The sequence below is a fragment of the Vicugna pacos genome, chromosome 5 (assembly GCF_048564905.1).
Source record: "Vicugna pacos chromosome 5, VicPac4, whole genome shotgun sequence".
In the NCBI taxonomy this organism is placed as follows: Eukaryota; Metazoa; Chordata; class Mammalia; order Artiodactyla; family Camelidae; genus Vicugna; species Vicugna pacos.
The window spans coordinates 84,264,020-84,269,954 of NC_132991.1; positions in this window are offsets into that span (position 1 = coordinate 84,264,020).

Below are 5,935 nucleotides of genomic sequence, written 5' to 3' on the forward strand. Positions count from 1 at the left end.
AGTCCTCGTGGATGGGGTTAGTGCCCTCATAAGAGATGAGGAAGTGTAAGTGGAGGGGTGTTTTTGCACAGCGTGGTGACTACGCTTAATAATACTCGATTGCATGTTTGAAAGTTGCTGAGAGCACATCTTAAAAATCTTCATCCCAAGAAAAAATTTTGTCATCATGTATGGTGACAAATGTTAACTAGACTTATTGTGGTGATCATTTTGCAATACATACAAATAGGGAATCATTATGTTGCACGCCTGAAACTAATATAGTGTTATATGTCGTTATACCTCAATTTTTTAAAAAAATCAGGGATATGAGAGAGTTCTCTCTCTCTCTTTCTCTCTGCCACGTGAGGACACAGCAAGAAAGTGTCCTGCTACAAGACTGGACAAGAGCTCACATCAGAACCCAGCCAAGCTGGCAGCTTGAGCTCGGGTTTCCCAGACTCCAGAGCTGTGGGAAATAAATGTGTGTTGTTTAAGCCCCCCAAGGTGTGGTATTTTGTGATGGCAGCCCCAGATGACTGAGACAATCTCTTATCTCTGGCTTCTAGAGAATGGAAGCCTGATCTGTGTTCCCACCTCTTGCTGTGCATTCGCTGAAAATACATGTAACAGCATCTACTCTGGTCCTGGCACAGCCACAGGGGCTGGTGCCCTCTGGTCAGGTCCCTCTTAACAAGGGATTTAATCTGAGATCTAAAGGGCAAGATGGAGCCCAGCAGGGCAGGTCCGGGCTGTGCTTGAGGAGCAGCAGGGAAGCCAGGTCGGGGCACGCAGTGTGGAGTCTAGTGGTGCTGCAAAGAAGTGGAGATCTCCCTTCTTCTTGCACCCCCTTTTGAGGGTCAGGACAGTAACATAGTTATGTTAGAGCAGGCGGATTGCTAGATATGAGCAGAGAAAGGCGGGGCGTGGGCCAAGTGGCAGGAAACCATACATCTGTTGAACAACAGGGGTCCTTGGACCAGACAGAGGAAAGCAGGAACCTCAGGACTGATATGACATCACACGTTTTCGGGTGACAGGTGTCCTGGAGGCAGGCAAAAAATGTGGGAAAAGGCAGGAATCTCCAGTGTCTGAGTGTAACCTTTTGCTCATTATGCCCTCATTTCAATGAAATTAACCTTGCAGATTAGAAGTACCCATGATGCACTGACATCATGACACCTGAAACAGACTAAATAAGGGCAAACATCCCCCTTCCCTTTGGGAAGGTGGAGCCGGGATGAAAATCAGGGACAATGACCCCAAGCCCTTCCCTCCGCCATGACTATTCCGCCCATTCATGTTTACATCCTGTGTAATCAACTTGCCAGAGAAACTCAGCACAGCTGCTCACCCGAGCCTGCCCGCTCTCCCCCTGAGAATGCACTAGCCGTCCCTTAATAATTCCTCACTTACTTTCTGGACCTCTGTGTCTCTTCTCTGAATTCTTTCTGCAACAAGAACCTAATCACCAGCAACAGGGGTGCAGACTCCCTCCTGACAACCAGAATTCGAATCCCAATCCAGCCACTTAGTCATTGCTCCATTTCAGATTAGGCTCTTGACCTCTCTGTGCCTTGGTTTTCTCCCCTGTATTATGGGGATCATTGTAGCTCCTGCCTCTGCAGGATTGGTGTAAAGATGGAAATCCTAAAGTGTGAACCTCCTGGAGAGGAAGTTCTCGGGTCAACCATCATCAGTTTGGATTTAGTATTTACTGTACCTTTTTAGAACTATTGTTCTTAAAAGAAACACCTCAAAAACATCTGCAGCGTAAGTGGAATTTGCAAATACAATACACAGCTCATGCTAAGCAGAGACCTTGTTGTGTCTTCAGTAGCTCAGATAGATTCTCTGGAATAACTCAACTTTTGAAATGATAGATCGGAAACACAGTTTGGCGGGATCGGGTTCTTCATGACATCAATCCTAATTATCTGCTCCCTGGGGCCATAAGCGCCTTTTGTTTTCCTGTCACAGATTACAGACAATATCTTCCATTGCTTATTGTGTGAAATGCTTGAAAACTTCAGAGAAAGGTTGCAGCAGAGTGAAAGGAGAGTGCTGTAGGTGGAAAGACCAGCTTGTTTCTAAGTGATGTGGGGTTCATTGGCCCAGAGTGGAATCCCAAGGATGAATTGGAAAGTAGGAAGACTTTCCTCAGAGAAGGAGCGGATCTTTCTGATGCTCTCAGAGCTTAGCCAGGGGGCTCATTAGAAGTTGCAGAGATGGGTCAAACCCTTGAGGAATCTTGGGAGATGCTGCAAAGACAATGTGTTTTTAACAAAGTAAAGAATGAAGAGGGGTTCAAAATCATACACACACACACACACACACACACACACACACACACGAGGAAAAGGGAGAAGGAAGAGAAAGGAAAAGGGAGAGAAAACCCCAAACATTCTGGCTTAGAGGAGACAGGAGAAAGGCAGCTGGTGTTAAGTTATTCCAGGAATTTCTGACTAGGTTTTGTAACGTGGAGATGAAATTTAAGAGTTTCCAAAGAGAAAATGGGTGTGTACTTGTGGCCCCATTCTCTCTCCATCTTTCTCTGGGAGGGAAGGAAGGCGTTTTCACCTCCTCCCACTCTTTCTTCCATCCCTCTCTGTGCAGTCAGCACCTGCTGTGTGAAACCGGTTTGTTGGCAAAGTGGTGGAAGGAGCAGGGTCACCTCCACAAAGTCCCACTGTCATAGGGAAGAACCCATTGTAATAGAGAAGAACAAATCTGACTCCATATTGGATCTGTTTCTTTTACTTTAGCCTTTGCATTTCATTGCTTTTGCTACAAATACTTCTTTCTGTTTAGCCCACAGAAAACATCTTAACCAGGCCTTCAGTGAATGGCTGCAGGAAAGAAGGAATTAACACATCCCCTCCGGAGTCCGGCCACCACCAGGAAATATTTGCAATGACGTTGCTTTTTTAGTTTATCTCTTCACCTCCCCCTTTTTGTTCTATAAAAGAAACTAGTATCCAAAACTCGGGCAAGATGGTTCTTTGGGACACCAGTCCACCATTGTCTTGGTCTGCTGGCTTTTTTAATAAAGTGGCTATTCCTTGCCCCAACAACTCATCTCTCGATTTATTGGCCTGTTGTGCGGCGAGCAGTACCAGCTGGGACTCGGTAACACCGCCACATCCGAGGACAGATGGGGTGCAGTGGAGGCACCTGCTCCACCTCCCTTCGTAAATCACAGTGTGTCCCTCTGCTTCCCTGTCTCCACAAACCCCGCAAATCCCCTGATCTACTTCACTTAAACACATTTGCAAGTTTCCAAATGTTACCATTTCTATTAAAGTTTAGCAATATCTAAATAATGCTTGCAAAAAAAATGTGAAATACTATTAAGGTTAAAAACAGCTTTAAAAAAACTTTCTGCTGTATAGCACAGGGAACTATGTTCAGTATTTTGCAATAACCTTTAATGAAAAAAATATGAAAACAAATAAATGTATGTAGATGCATGACTGGGATGTTGTGCTGTACACCAGAAATTGACACATTGTAACTAATGGTACTTCAATTAAAAAACACATTTTAAAACATTTATAAACCTATGACATGTTAACAGAAAAAAAAATAGCCAAACAACTGAAATGCAACGTTTTTAATATATCTATAAACATATAAAATTATCTGATCATTGGGAGTCCTTTGTGATACATTTTACATTTCAGTATAATTAAGAGTCTGGATAATTTGATAAATTGGATTAAACTAGTTCATAGTTTATTCATTATATATAATCTCTTTTGAACTTTAGGATGTATCTGATCCTTTCTATCCATAATTTTCCTCCTAAATATATAAACATAAATGACACACAGTAAAAATCTTAGGATTGGGTTTCTTTTTTTTTTTTTTTAATGGTATCATTGTTTTTATTAAAGGTTGTTTCAAAAAAAGGCCTTTGTTGTCAAGACGTTTTAAAAATGTGGGTATGAAGGGCCATTTGTAATTAGAATAGCTAACATATTTACGGTGCTTAACAACATCCAAACCCCTTCATATACATAATCTTGATTTTCCAGACAACCATGGTACAGAAGATAAAGTAACAGATCAAAGAGTTCAAAGTCACATATAAATAGTAAATTTTAAAACTGAGACCAAAATCAGGGCTTCTGCCACCTAGCCCACTGATATTTCCATCCATCCCACCACTTTGTAAATTGGATTCCTCTAGTGAGTAGGATAGAGGAGGTGACATTTTAAGAATATAAGTCATTTTTGTAAGTTACTCATTCAAATTCCTCAATAGTCTTTGCGATTTCCACGTACTTATATTCTTACCCATGTATTACGTTACAGAAATTTAGATAACCTCAAAAAATTGGGAAAGAAATTTCAGGACTTCTTGCTGTGCTTTTCAAGGCAGCTCAATAGTTCAACTTACATAAGATTTTCATTTTTTAAAAAAAAAAAACTCTTATTACAGGAACCATACCAAAAGTAAGTTCTTCAGCCTGGTTTCTAAGATCTAACTTTAATCTGAGGGAAAGAAAGCAAATGAGGGTAAGAATATATTGATGATGTAAGGACACAAGCAATCCACTGAGAACTCACGCCTTTGTCCATTTGTAGCTCTTCTCCATTTTTATTCTTTTAGGGGGACAGAGCACCCAAACTCAGCCCAGTCTACCTGCCATTTAAGATTCATCCTTAAGCCTGAACTCATTCTTCTCTCCAACTGGATGAATTAAGTATTGGGGGTCTCAAAAATTTTCAGCTAACCCAGCATTTATAATCATGTAACAGCTGTTCTGGAAAGTGAAGTTTGTGAAGTCAAATAATCTTACAAATTAGCTGAAACACACAGACCACAGATTTTTTTTTAAATGTATGTATAGATCCAATCAGACAATATGTCATATGAGCAACTGAGAATTTGTCCATTATGATTATAATTGTAATTCATAATATGCCCAGTCTCCATCCACAGGTTGTGAATTCTTACTGCAGCCTTGTACGTCAAGTGTGGGAATCACTGGTGGAAAAGTTTCCCAGAGGTGTAAGTTTGAACTTCAACATGTTCTTGAGAGTTGATAGAATGGATTTGTCATACAGTAAAACCATAAACAAATTTGGAGTTTGATGACCACAGAATGTATATACCATATGTCAATGTCTTATTCAAACACAGATGTTCAGTACAATGTGTTGCATGAATGAATGTATAAATGAGTGAATGAATGAGCATTGCAAAGCAATTTAAGAATTCGAACATGGCCAGAAAAACCCAAGTCCTGCTCCAGGGACCCAACCAGTGCACTCTTCCTGCCACACTCAGTGGAGATCTTGAATCGTCCACTCCTCTCTGCTTAATTACATGAACCACTGGCCCCACCGGAGTAGAGCAGAAACAAATGAAAAATGAGGAGCAAGAAAACCCTAGAGCCCAGCTTTCATTTTTAACCTGATTTTTCGGCTCCAGAGTTGCTGCTCATTAAACAGGAAAAAAAAAAGGGGGGGTTGTAATTTTCAAAACACTTTGCATGTTAACTCATTCCAGATGCAAACAACTTTTAAGGCGAAAGTCACTAGAGGGTAGGTGGTGAACAAGACCTAGTTACCAAATGAGGTCACATAAAAATTAAAAAACACTAAACAGCCCATGCTGTCTGGAGGGATGAGCTACGCAACCCAAGAAAAAATTAAAACCAAATTACAGACACCAATCAGCATTGCATAATGCACCCCACTCAATTGCATACAATGCAATTATCCTGAGAGGTGCTGAACTCAACACACCCAGCTGGGTTAGTGTGCCTCCAAGGACGTGAGGCGCTGGGCTTTCCCCCTGTGCGTTGGCTGTGTTCCCTCACGACCATGATGACAAATAAACAACTCATCACCAGCTCGCTAGACTTTGAACACTGGAAATAAAAATGATCTAGATCTGTGTGTGGCTAGCATTCGGGCCCTCTTTGATGAACAAGAAACAGGCTGA